A 14,682-nucleotide genomic window follows, 5' to 3' on the forward strand; every position below is an offset into this window, starting at 1 on the left:
AATAATGCCATATAAATAAATACATAAATACATAAATAAATAAATTAATAAATAGTACTGTTCATTAACAATTTCCATACCACTGATCATTTTGTCCGCACCTCCTCGCTGCCAACAATTAATGACAGGGTATAGTTACTCGCCAGTCGTTAGAACGATCGTAAAAATTACAATTGAACTACTAGTATTAGTAAATCCCCATTGCGTTCACTGAAGCTAGTACTCGCCTCGAAACAGATTTTAAACTCTTTGCTTAAACTCTCCCCAGTAAAACTTTAAATCCCTCCACTATTATCAGGATCACCGCGATATATTTGGGAGCAAAGAAACAAATCCAAGTAGCCCACAGTTTTAAAGTTCCATTAGCTGTATCTTCTGGCGATTTTTCCGTTAGTTTTGATTGAAATGATCACTGGCTCATGTTGAGTAGCCTGTCAAATAACAGAGAATCGCATATTATTCGGAAACATTACGTGCCCTACAACTAAATAACATGTGATTTTACAACGAAATTTTCAATTTTTGTCCGGACAGAAATACAAACTCTGTTGACACGCGGATTCCAACGTAGGCATTCTTCTGCACCTGCGCGAGCCATTTACAGCGATTTCAAAATAAATATTCATTACTTATGCCCGGTACTTACGTCGTAGTCCATTGTCCGAGCACGTTCGTAGCCAGATGTCTGGCAATCCACGACGCAATGTTGTTTTGATCCCACAATAAACGTGAACTTGTACATCTGGCGTGATCGCGGCGTCAACATTATCTGCGTTCTCCCCAGCACGCTGGGCATGCCAGACGTCAACAAACGAGCTCGGAAGGGCAACACGTTTGAACAAAAATTAGCAGTTTTATGTGGCTATAACATCACTAATCATGTTTGTTTTCTTCGTAAAACAACATTTTGCACAAATATGAGCCTCCAACATGGAATTTTCCGAGGTACAAAATGGTCAAAAGTTACAAATAATAGCCCACAGTTTAAAGATATTTACAAAATGTTCACTGACCCAGCGTGAAGTGGTGAGTACAAATACTCCACGGGTTTCAAAATCATTCTTTCAATCAGCAGAGAAGAATTATTATAGTAATTGTTAAAACTGAGACACATTCTAGCGTAAAAAATCACCGAAAAGGATAACGGATGAGGCCACAACACTTGTTTTTTCGCGTGGCAGGGCAATTCAAATTATCATCATGAAATGACCCTTGTCTGACCCAAACACAGCCATGACCCGTCGATTACGTGACAATCGTGGGCAACGCACATCTGTGACCGCATCAGATATTATTAATTTGAATACACAACGCGGTGCATGTTTTGGCCGGTCCAACAAACTAACGCCGCATTACAATGCTGTTTGCTCGGTAAATCCAACAGGTGTAGCGGCAGTGGATAGTCAACAATCAAACTGGACGTACTCTTTCGTAATATACTATTCATTGAACAAGCTATTCATTAAATATTCCGAGTAGCGTAGAGGTACTGACACCATGTATCTGTATCTATAGCTATTATTATGTTAAATTTTAAAGGCCGGTGGTCGATACATTCACAGTTCATTCTACAGGGTTTCTCCCTGATGTCAATGTTGGCAAAGTATGATAGTGGAGGATGATATCAATGTTACTGGAGTTCCAAAACAATTTACCAAGGCCTGAAATCTTGTAAATTGGTTATAGTTGGACTTCGCCAAACACGCGCCGTAGATTTTGAAACTTGCTGCCTCTAGATGTATAGACCTCGATTCGACCTCGATATTCACTATTATATCATACCAGTATATTGATGGTGCAAATAGAGCGATCTGATAGGTCGAGACGCGAAACGAACGGTGGTATATTGGCGATATACCACGGCTGGCATGCACACTGGCTCTCGGCTTGAGGAAAAGTCCTTTTTACATTCCATGCCAGAATTTCAATATAAGCTCACTGTTATGATATAATAGCAATAAACGCATTTCTGCCTTACCACACTTCGTTGAACTGTACAGGTATTTTTGCCTTACCACACTTCTTAAGTGTGTTGTTGCGCAATAAACATTATTATTATTATTATTATTATTATTATTATTATTAATAAATTACACCCACTGATCCAGCGACGGTATACCACTCGATTTTGACCATTTCACTTCATATATGCACTCGCTATCGTTCGTGCATATATGTCGTAAACTGGTCAAAATCTCGTGGTATACCGCAGTCCCTCGTGAGCTATTCAGCTCTGGGACTATTCGCCCCATAGACGTGTGTTTCTCGCTTATGTACACACGTCTATGGGGCGAATAGTCCCAGAGCTGAATAGCTCACGAGGGACTGTGGGTATACCATCGCTGGGTCAGTGAGTGTGCTTTATTGCTTAAATAATATATGACATAAAGTACTGTCAAGTACTGTCAAACCGAGGGATAGGATGCTATTATAAAGTATCTGGGAGAAAGGTAGAAATATTTATTAGTGGTCAATTTCAACTGACGTGTGTGTTTTTATGTATGTATGTATGTATGTATGGATGGATGTATGTATGTATGTATGGATGGATGGATGGATGGATGGATGGATGGCAAAAATATGACAAAAAGTAAAATGATAAAAACTATCAACATCTGGCAACTTCGTTTTAATTGTTTGACCCACATACATACTGACCCTATTGCAAGCTATTGGCAATTTACTGCTACTAGGAATTGTACAAATACTTTGTACACACAACATATGCGCTGTCACACGAGACGCTCCAACAGATGACGAGCCGCCCCCCCCCCCCAACTCATCAAACGGACCAAGACTTTCCCGTTATTCAGAAAATAAGACAATAAACCGGTTAACTTCCTCTTGTTGTACTCAATAATTGGAAATCTAGGACTTAATGTGGTCGCCGTCCTCTACGAACTCTATGGTTGAAATATTTTTTTTACGAACTGTTGAATATGTGATTTATGCACGTGGTTTCAAAGTGATCCAACAAGACTAGATAGAACTTCTCTTCGCCTGAATTCTCTTCACGCAACAAAACTCATGATACAAGAAATATCACAATTATTTGAGATAATTTTCCAAATCAAGCTCAATTATTTGAGATAATCTTCCAAATCAAGCTTGGTTTGAGGAAGATTTTGAAGAGCTTGCGCTAAGTCTCATAAGCAGGTTGGACTGGTTTTTCTGATCATAGGTTTTATATTTCATTTCTGCTGTAGAGTCCCTGGGTACCTATTGAAACTGTCATTTTCCTGAGCAATATGCATATACACCATGCGAGATCTGCCTATGTATTTTGAACCTTTAAGAGTTGATATTGTATTCGGTTGCATTGTAGGCAAAGGACAGGGGTTCAGATGTATTGTAACACGCATGCTATACGTCAATAGTCACTTTCTATAAATATCACAGAGGCAGTTTGTTTGTTTACCTTTCATGACCCCTGGAGTTATTCCCCAGAGTCAGATTACCCTACTTTGTACATATTTGACGTTTTAAACGGCGCAGACTTCGATCTTCTCAGATGACATATTACACATGGGCTTAGTGATCAGTGAGTGGTTCGTTTGAACAGGCAATGTGTACTAATGTGTACTGGTATATGTTGGCAACAATGTGTACCGGTATATGTTGGAAACAATGCACACCATCATTTATACAGGCTAGGAAGATTGCAAAATTGCAGTGCTGAATTCAAAGTGGAAGTGATTTTTGGTTTGTTAACTGCGCGCCGCGTTACGTTTATTAACGTCTGAGCTCAATCATACAATGGGGTCATATTGTTAAAAATTACTTTTATCGCATATTCTAACACTATTCGGCAACAGACATGTGCAAGGAAGGGTGTTCCAAACAAACCTTAATGCTTATGCCAGACTAGTGGTATTGTGTCAAAACCCAAAGAGAAAAAGACACTGATATAGAGCACTGTCTTGAAACGTGGAACTTTTAAATTTCTGAATGCAAGACAGTCTTTATATCCATGTAGACAATGGTAATATTTCATTTACCCTTGACATTCGACGTGAACTCTTGTTTCTTACGGTGTACAGTTGAATGGTCCAAAGCATTAACGTGTAATTTCAACTTCATTGGAATACCATAGGTGTTCAGAATTCCATAGGTGTTTGGTCATCAAATCTACAAGTTAAATTGGGTGTAATTTTTATGTATTTTCGAGGTTTATTTTTGTTCCATTGTAAAATAAAGCTTTTTGTTCTGCTTCGAAAATCAAATCATATCAAAATACTGAATGATCAGCTCCATCCGCATGTGTATGATCATTCCGTTAAATATTTTGTTGACAGCTGAACCCTGGTCTGGACAAAAATTTCATTTGTCACGAATAATATTCGACATTCGTACATAATGCATTGTTTTGGAAACACATGTCTCTCTGACACATGTACATGTACACTTGGGAGGATATTCAGAAAATTAACGGTTTTGGACAAAAATAATAGAAATATTATTAAAAGTTAAAGTATTGTCCTTTCAAACATTTTAGGTACTCCTTGTATCATACTTTAGTAACCCCTGCAGTCACTTTTGTATGTTGTTTTGTTTATCGAACACAAGAAACAGTTTGAGCACTTGCAGTAGACCACAGTCGCCTGTGGTCTATTCCGCTCTGCGTCTATGCGCCACATAGACGTGTATACATGAGAAGACTTGTCAGACATATGTATACACGTCTTTGGGGCGCATAGACTTAGAACGGAAGAAACCACAGGCGACTGTGAGTAGACCAGTGTCTTTTGCCCGACCATTGACTACCACATATCTTGAATTTTTAAAATATGGACGATGTTAAATTCTATCATCGCCAAGTAATGAACAGATATGGATAACAAAATGTAAGACAAACTCCTAGCAAGATAGCTATGAATGCACACACCAGATATTATTACATAGATTACATATGTTTCATTCCAAAGTAATTGCTCAGTGTTTTATGGTATTGCTAAACGTCATCGCTATGAAAGGCATGTTTAGATTTTGTGGAAATGTAAACTTCATAATCAAGCACACATAGCTTTGACCCAAACGCTGGGTGTTTCTAATTTTACATATATTGAAGAGACTAGAAGGGAAAGGTGCTAATGCGTTTTCTTTTATCCCCGTGCAGTTCAAAAGGTATTATTAACACTTAACAGTGGATTAATTCAACACTGTACCTCGACATGACATAATTAATATGTCACAATGTGAAAGTTTAAAGTTGCAGCCACTGGGAACTTCTGTTGCTTATTTGACTTCTAGACTAATTCTGCATCATCAGAATAGTGAAACGAGTTACTATTTAGGGACCACAAATAGCTGCTGTTCTTTGATTGAAAACGTCTGCAAATGCGAAAATTAAGAATGTGGTAAGGTTTGTGAAATGGCGTCTCTTTGAACCAGATATTTAATAAATAAGATAGGAGAAAATCAGTAACCTTCGCGTTCCCATCATATTCCCGTATGAAAACCCTGTTCTCTCCCAGTAAAATGTTGTTCGTACAAAAATGAGATCATTTTAATATAACGGAGACCGGAGTATTCAGCCATCAAAGCGCCCTCTCAGTGGTAGACTTACTTGGCACACTTTCTTCCCAGTGAGAGTTGAGTAGAGTGCACGAGAAGAACACACATTGTTGACGTCATTGCAAATGTCTTTATATAAAAGTTTCCGAACAATATAATCTGGTGCAACATATAGTGCGAATATTTCTGCTATTTTATCTGTTTTTAAACCGTTGAGATACTTGAATATCTGTAGTTTTCAGTTTCCTTACAAGGGAGAAAAGAGTAATGGATTTGAACTGGACAGGGACGTTGAAAGTTTAGTAGAATCGGTTCGAGATGAGAAACCATATACAACAAAGTGTGAAACGTATTGCCATCTGAACAAAATTAATAACAAACAGTTATATGTGAAGAGTTGCTATAATGTATACTGTCATTATTAATTTTTGCAGTAAGAAGAATAGCAACGATAATGCCATACTATTACACCTTGCAGTTTTTCCTGATAAGTTTGACAGAAATGACTGTACTGGAATACTTGTTGTATTCATGGTGTTGTTATAAATATGAGTTTTAGCATTGCATTAGGCCTAAATGTACTAATCCAGTTATGTATTGATGAATTCACAATGTTTTTAATTATTCAGAATGAGGCGATTCATTGAGGAAAACCGAGAAAAATGGTTAGAAGCAACACTTAGGTGTAAGAATTGCAGAGTCGGAGAAGCCGTGTCGGTAAGAGGTATGAGTACTCGGAACCTTCGCAGCCTTCGGACTGGTCAGTGATGGTTGGGGGGGGGGATGGTCAAACCTCGTCGAGCTCTGAATCAGATTCTGATTCAAAGGAAATAATACGATCACAAGACAACTTCAAATGAAAATGTTCAATGCAGTTTGCTATATAAAGATAACTTTTATATGTTGATTCCGTTTTTTCTGCTCTTTTTCTCATGAATAAACATTTCTTGATTATCATCAGAGTATTATTTTCTCAAAGAAAGGTCAGTGTATCAAGGATTAATTTGTGAATATTATTCTCCTCCAACGCCCGCAGACGACCTTATGTAGTCATTGTTGGACTATTTCAATAAGTTCAACAACCGACTTTTTTATGGGAGAGGATTTTGATTTCTTGTAAAGTTGTTTTATGTTTAAAAGTATCAATTATTTGAAAGAACGAGGATTCAAAAGAAACTGACTCTTTTCAAACTATTATCTACACATTCTCTGCTATTGTAATAATTTGAATATTGAGAGTTTTCGGTCATCGTTTCTGAAGCTATGGTCCGATAAAGTATGAAGCGACAAGATGTCGGTGACGAGACCACATTGATGAAAGTAGAAAGACACGACGGTCAAGACAGTCTGTCTTTGGATTTATTGTGTTTTTTATTCGACATTTAGAAAAGGAAAGGTACGTATACAGAGAACGATGCTAAATGTGTCAACTCTTAATTGTAAGTCGATGTGTTTCCTACCATAGATTTTCTCTAGCCTAATATTACTATCTGAAATGAATTAAGGAACAAAGCAATACAAGACCAGATTAATTTTGCGCTTGCTGCCATGATATCATGGTAAACGATCTTTTTTGAGAGGGTGAATTTTATTACGCCGCAGAGTTAAAACAAAAATGAAGAAAATTGTATCTCTAAGAGTGATGAAAATACTCTGATAACATTACGTGAACTAGAAACGAGAAAATTCGCTGTCACTGTAATTTAATCACAAAAAGCGTTGAAGGTGTATTCTTTACCTTCACGGAAAACACTCTCTTGAAATCATCGTCATTGTTAAATAGGCACAGATAATGTTTTAACTGTCGTCCAGTGCGTGTGACAATGTTTACACGCTCCCCATTTTCTCCTTGTCGGATTATCGATGAGGACTACGTTATTGTGGAAACGACGTTTAATGACATTTCACTGAGGATTGTTGTGGCATGATCATACTTATTTGGCATTCAAGAGGATACTTATAGGGGCGGAACGATATCAAAACAGTGAAAATTACAACAAGTCAGTGTATCATTGACAAAATTTTCCACCAAAAAGTAAATATTGAACTTTCAATGAGTCTCCCTCTCAGTCCAAACACGGTCCTCTATCCACGTGGATAGAAGGACTGTGGTCCAAACGACAAAATTAAATTTCCGCCGAATCCGCCATACTCATTCCTATCAAGGCTACTGATATTGTATCATTGCGATTGACTTTCTCTGGAGAATACAATCGTATATTTGTCTATTTCCTCAACTTTGTTTAACGTTTCTTTGCTTTGGTTAGATAGTATTTCGATTGCATTCGAATCCTTCCGATACGTACGGCATGTTTACAGAGACAACACAAAACCATCCGAGTGTCAGAGCGCCACCACAGTCAGCGAAACTTTCGGCCAACGAGAATTAACTAAGTGCGCGAGAAGAACACATTGTCGACGTCATTGACATTGTCGAATGTTTACGTATAGTTCTTCCAAACTATAATCTGGTCCATGCGACATATTTTACAACGTGCGAATATTTCCGCCATTCTCTCTCTCCGTTTTGGAATATCTTCAACATTGTCATACTTCCATCATGCTCGGTTTGTTAACAATATCCGTATTTATAACTTTCCTCGTGAGAAAGAAGAGCGTAATTCTGGATTTCAACCTGGACAAAGATATGGAAAGGTTTGTAGAATCATTATGTAAGATGAAGAGCCAAATAAACTTGAATATGCAATGTATCGGTATTTTTTACAAAATTCAACATATCACGTGCTTTTTCGTATATAAACAATGCTTTTGTACTGACAACAAGGACGTACTGACGTGTCCATCAGAGGGTCTTGATAATTTTGACTGAAATTACGAGACGAATTGTATTATGTTTTATCTATAGCTCGACATTAAATAAACAAATGTTGTTACTGTTTAATATTCACCAGTTCTGATTCTTTATGTTTTGAATTATTCAGAATCAGCAGATACGTCGATAGGAAAAGAAAGTTGGATGAACCAACACCCAAGTGTATGGATTGCCAAGAAGAACTTTCCATAAGAGACATGGGTACTCAGACACCTCTGGACTGGTCTGTTATCGAAGAGATACAAACACCGTCTGGATCTGGATCAGATTCTGAAGATGGCAACTTACATGAAAATGAATAATACATTCTCCATTGTACAAGAGTGCTCGTTTATTATGATCCTGATTTTTGTTTTCTGAATTTTTCCTTCTCAATAAATACCAAATGAACCAATATTTTGTTGGCGGTCTTTGTTTCCTTTGCTACAACTTTTTCCGCATAGTATTATTGTAATAGTTTTCAAGCCATGATTTTGTGGTCATTATCTGAAGCTATGTTTATAGCAGTATGAAGCCGTAAGGTGTTGTGCTTCAATGAGATTACATTTTGTGTATCACTCTCTGCCTTGAAGTCGCATCTCTCAATCCACAGTTCTCCTATCAGTTCCTGACATCAATATTTACACGTTGTTAGCCCATCATCGCCTTCCTTGTGAGATTTTATCAAGTTCATAAATTTGTTTTGAGAGACAAAGCTTATAAACACCTTAAAACCTATGTCTATTTTTACAAAACTTCTTGAAACTTTATGCATATACATTCCATTAGCCGAATCGATAACTTTCCGGCGAATTCGTTTCAACTTATATAAGAGGTTTATAATTCATTAATATTTACTCGATTCAAATTTATTTGTTTCTGTGAGCTACAGCTCGCATGTAAGTCGAGACCCTATTCAGTAACGATATGAATGTTGTCATACAGGCATAGGAATCCAGCTCCGGGGGGGGAGAGAGAGAGAGAGAGAGAGAGAGAGAGAGAGAGAGAGAGAGAGAGAGAGAGAGAGAGAGAGAGAGAGAGAGAGAGAGAGAGGCTAGTGACACAAAGGATAGAGATCTTTAGCGCAATCATATTGCTACATTTTTATTTGATGAAGAATGATCGCAATTCAGCTAATCGGACAGACCTGTCAAAATTCAACACTATATTTTATATTTTTGGGGAAAGAGAAATGTTTTAGGGACGACGTCAAAGTTCACTGTCGAATAAAAAATTAAAACGTCTTGCCATGGCCTGAATTTTACCTCCTGGATGAGTGTAAGGGTACATGCCAGCCGATTGCATTTCACTGCTGCGTCCACTGATCCGGTATATGTCTGACGGCCAAAAGCTTGACATTTTCACTTCCACAAGCAGAATACAGGTCAAGGAAATAAGTAAAAAATGTCCATCGATAAATAGTAATTGTCAATGAACCTTACAAGCGTAAATTGTAACAGGGTGAATCAATTCGTGATAATGATTTTGTTGAAATTATCGGCGGAGCGATGCAACATCCTGACATTGACAATGATGTTAACCATACACTGTTAAATATCATTTCAAATGAAGACGTTCATCTGAAATTCGCAAAGTCTTAGTTTTGTTTTCAGTTGATTTTAGAAAATACGCTTTACTTACAAAAGTACGAATATCCGTTTGTTACTTGTTCGGAAACGAAGAGAGTTTGAAGAAATCAAGTAAACTTTAAACGTTACTCTGACTGTGTGTTTATTCAAGATTTTGGCGACAACAATAGTCTCTCGCCTGTAACGTTTGACCACGGAACCGGCAACTTGAAATTAAACTCTTCACTATTTGGGTTTGGTTTTAATCCCTTCAGGTTACAATGATGAGAATTGTGTTTCGATATGAACACCTATAGTCTTTATTATTCGTTATGGACCTAATTGACATGCTGCAAATAATCAATGGGTTAACTTTCTTTTATTGTTTTGATGCGATGCGACATTGATTCGTTGTTAATCACTTGTACACATCAGTAACACAGTTACTAGTACATAAGGATCGAAATGTAGGTAATGGCTTTTCAAATTGTAGGGTTGTGTTGAAATTAACCATGCAATGGGTTGTTTCCGTTATTCATACTTTAGAGTCTTTGACATATAAGGAAACAGTCGTCGGATATGCACCTTGTGCGAGTTTCTTGTTTACAAACAATGTATTTCATGCACGATATCTAGATGCGCCGCATCATCATATAAGATGTAGATTAACGTTGCGATAGTCGGATTATTGGCAAAATCTCGCTCCAATCAGTATGTTCATTTTAGTTTTATTAATGTTTACATTCACTATTTTGAATAAAGGATAAAAAACTAAATGATATTCGGGTAATGTCATTTATTTACTTTAAGGACATGTCATCATTGAATGCTGGGTCTGTAGGTCAGTCGTTTTCATTGACAGTGACTGGCACAGAGGGCTAACGGAGTTCCGCCCTCTATGGTTTTCAATTGGAAATTCCACTTCTTAGATTTACAAAATTACAACCTTTAAAAAATGCGGCTGATCGAAATTTAAACAAATACGAAATTCATGCCATGCCATACATTTAAATATTTGACAATCACCAGGCCACTTGATCTCAGGTAATCGTCACAAACGTTGACCAATTCCTCGCTTGGTATTCATACATGTAGTTAGTTGGGCGTCTAATGTTATATTATAGACCGGCTCATATCTTCACTGTTTGAACGACAGTGCGATGGCAGAACAAGCGTTTTATTTATGATAAGAAAGGACAAGATAAAATACAATTTTTATTTCTGTTACATTGATTTTAACAGTTCTCTGATTTAGTTTATTTATATAAGTGCTGGGTAAATATATTTCAAAGAAAATGAGCGTTGACTCTTTTGGAGGACTGCATTTCTGATTACGAGCGTCATAAGCCTATTTATTCGATTAACTTTTGATTGATAGCTCTGTTTTTGTCCCTTATTTGTTTATATGTGTGATATTTGCAGTGAACTTGCGCTGCAAGGAGTGATGTTTGAAAGTGTGACATCATAAATAATCATTGATATTCTTTGTACAAGGTTGGGATGAGGCTTACTGGTCTTGAGTCCCGTATGTAGTCTTTGCTAGGCGATAAAGTAAAGTAGGTCATTATGTCGAATCCCGTGAGATGCTTTCATATATCTGCAAGTGTAAGTTCGACACTCGCTGTGTATATGATAAAAAACTGACTTACATATTTGGAATACGATATACGGCGACGTTAAGACGAGACTCCCTTAAAGCAAAGTCATAAAAGACGGAGATTTTAACAACAATGTTTGCCCCAAGTTTTCACTTGTTAAAATTTAAGTGATGACTTTGAGTCAAAGCACAGACAAATTCTCTTTGTCTGTAGTCAAAGGTTACAAAGGCTATCATAATTAATTATATTCTCATTATATTTAAACTGACCAGCGACTGTTCATATTTCAAAATGCAATCCAGATGTGAGTTCAAATCAAGAGCGAAGAACTCAAAGAGTATACAGGCAATAACACTTTCGAATGTTTGAAGACTAACTATTAATTGGTCACATTATTAGTTTCATGGACTCAAGAGAATGTAAACTCTTTTTTAGAGATTCGTGCGAACGCATACGGTTTTGAAAATCTGAGACCGATGACGCCGCAACAAATCGACCAATCAACAGAGTTGTGTGATAAAGTGTCGAAGTCTGTGCAATCATATCAGTGCTGTGAAACTTTACTGCAGAGACGAAGTCGAAGATGGAAAACAAGTTTTCGAAGACAGTGAGCAAATAAGATTGGTGATGCAAGAAATGTTTACGTTAATTCTTACTTGCAAATGCCGGAGATTGGTCGAAGGAGCTGAGGGGCCTTATAATAGAATCAGGGCACTCAAATTGAGATGTTACAGTTTGCATAATATTGAGTAAGTATGCCTTAAAACGAACTTATGACGTTATTGAAACAATAAACCGAGGTCATTTGAGATATGATGTCCACCATCAATATTTCATTAGTACAATATTAAATTTGACATTATATTTGCCATTCGCGTTTTCTACTAACTAAATAACGACACCAAATGTAGAATCGGTTACAATCTGCTCTTCGATATTTGTGTCATGACACGAAAACGAGCATTGTCGTCCCAAAGAGAGTACAATGGCGTGTCAAGATGTTTCAATTTACTTTTGTACGACACGCTGTTTTACTTCAACGTCGTATGCTACTATGGAACATATTCAAAATTAAAAATTTTGACAATACTTCGTCATTATGATATTCGTGTAGATTCATTGTGAAGGTTGCGGGATAAATAATGTTTTTACCGTTTCGCTTTTGTCAAAAGCAGAAACTTTTATTTTCCTCATAGACATGGCAGACATTTTTCAATATAAACTACTTGTTTATTTCATATAGTTTATTTCTCTCATATGTATTTGTGCGGAGACTCCTATTTTTCATATTTTATTTTATTCTTCCGTAATGCACTTTACACCCAGTAAAAGTAAAAAAACATCCGGTGCTGTTGTCCTATAGTGCAGTGGCATCCGTATGTCATAAAAGCAAACATTATGTTTGGCTTGGCCGTCCGACTTGTGACGCCAGGTCAAGGTCAACATTAAAGCCTCAATTGTCAATCCCAGGTTCTCGCTTTAGTGGAGTTCTCCTCCCAGTCAAACACTTGTTTTATTTCAAAAACATGAATTACACTAGCTGATCTCAACCTTTCATTGGCTCCTTTTGCTAATCCTGCAAACAGAGTTTATACAAGCGTTAATTGGATTGACGGTCCGTTCAAATCGCCAACGGTCATTGATTCCCCAACACCAATGCTCAAATTTCCTAAAAAATCGTCTTCCAGTCGCGTTAGAATTTGAATATAACCACAGAGTTCGATCGGCAGCAGCTTCCCGCTGACCGCCTGGTAGTTGTCTCCCCTGTTGCGGCCGGACAAAAACCTAAAAAATTGCATTTTCTGGAGCAAGTGCCCGCGTGTTGCCTATTTGGTGTCCACTTACACAGTGAAGGCAACCACGACTTCGCGCCCTGAGAGTCCTGAGGAGGCCCCGCCTTTACAAATGAAAAATTGACAAACGAATTAAATTCCTGTTCTGCACCAAATGTGGATATTCGATTTATTCATAGCATATTGCAAAGCGATGGTCTTTACATCATCTCACTTGTTTCGTGCGAACATTGCATATGTGCTGGATTTCGAGCTAATACGCGTTTCGTTCTCTAATATCATCATCATATATAAGCTGGCCGCGTAATGCACGGCGCTACATGTAAAATCCGATGTTGGAAATGCCAACTCTAAAACGACAATCACAGAAAGAAATATGACGATATTTCAGAATTCCTTCTTCGATTTCGACATTAAAATTCGGGTGGCCTAAAAATGCCACGGATTGTAATATAACATATAATTTTTCGACATTTCGCTCCTGTACTCAGCGAATTCCAAACTTGCTGGCTGAAAAACACACAGCAAATAAAAGCGATAATCTGATAATAGAATAAGCCTGTGGCATGCTGATTCCGCATGTTATCGTGACGAGCTACGAGTATCTTTACAGACGTGTAGGTCTAAACTTAATAGTCTCTATAACGGTTCAGAGATTTCAGATTTACATACCTGTATCAAATGCGTCTTTACCTGTTCACCCTAGCTGTGGGTCCATAGCTAGCTGTGGTCTTTTCGGACGGGATTCCTGCCTTTTACGGGCTGGTTTTGACTTTTTGCGATGCGGGGTTAAAATCGTAAAAAGTCAAAACCAGCCCGTAAAAGGCAGGAATCCCGTCCGAAAACACCACAGCTATGGACTCACACCTATTGTTCACCCCTGATTCCCTGCACGGTCCCTACCGTGTTCCCTGTAAACATGTCCACACTCACCATTGATAACGATGGGTTTGGGCCAAACCATGGTGGTGAAAGGGTTAAAACTTCACATGTTTAGTCATCGGACTGGATGTTGCCTCCTAATTAAAATCAATGACCCCATGCTTTCATTAGACATATGAATTTAATGTACCAGTTCGTTGCATACTTAAAATTACACTATATCATTCGTGGCGCGATAATTCAAGTACCTTGAAAAGTTTTAACAAAAGCGTTTTTTAGTTATGATATTACAAAACTTGTTGAATGTTTCATTAAAGATCGCTTTAAACGTTTTCATAAACGGTACTAGCTGGATCCTTTTTGATTTTAAGTAATGGTGGATTGAAGAGAGTGTCAGAGAAGTCAGTGGTTTACAACAGTGCAGGGACCACATCATTCCACTGCAGTTTATCTTTCAAGTCATCGTCCTTTTACCTGCGACAGTACATCTTTACGCGCAGCCGCACACTGAACGA

The 14,682-nt window shown here is 37.6% G+C and overlaps 1 long non-coding RNA gene across 1 annotated transcript; it reads left to right on the forward strand.

Moving 5' to 3' along the window:
- The first annotated feature begins 6,330 nt into the window (after positions 1-6,330).
- On the forward strand, positions 6,331-8,741 carry LOC139141770 (uncharacterized). The gene is made up of 2 exons (XR_011554235.1): positions 6,331-8,169; positions 8,457-8,741. It is a non-coding gene; the product is annotated as an uncharacterized lncRNA (long non-coding RNA).
- The last annotated feature ends 5,941 nt before the right edge of the window (positions 8,742-14,682 follow it).

The sequence above is a fragment of the Ptychodera flava genome, chromosome 10 (assembly GCF_041260155.1).
Source record: "Ptychodera flava strain L36383 chromosome 10, AS_Pfla_20210202, whole genome shotgun sequence".
NCBI lineage: Eukaryota > Metazoa > Hemichordata > Enteropneusta > Ptychoderidae > Ptychodera > Ptychodera flava.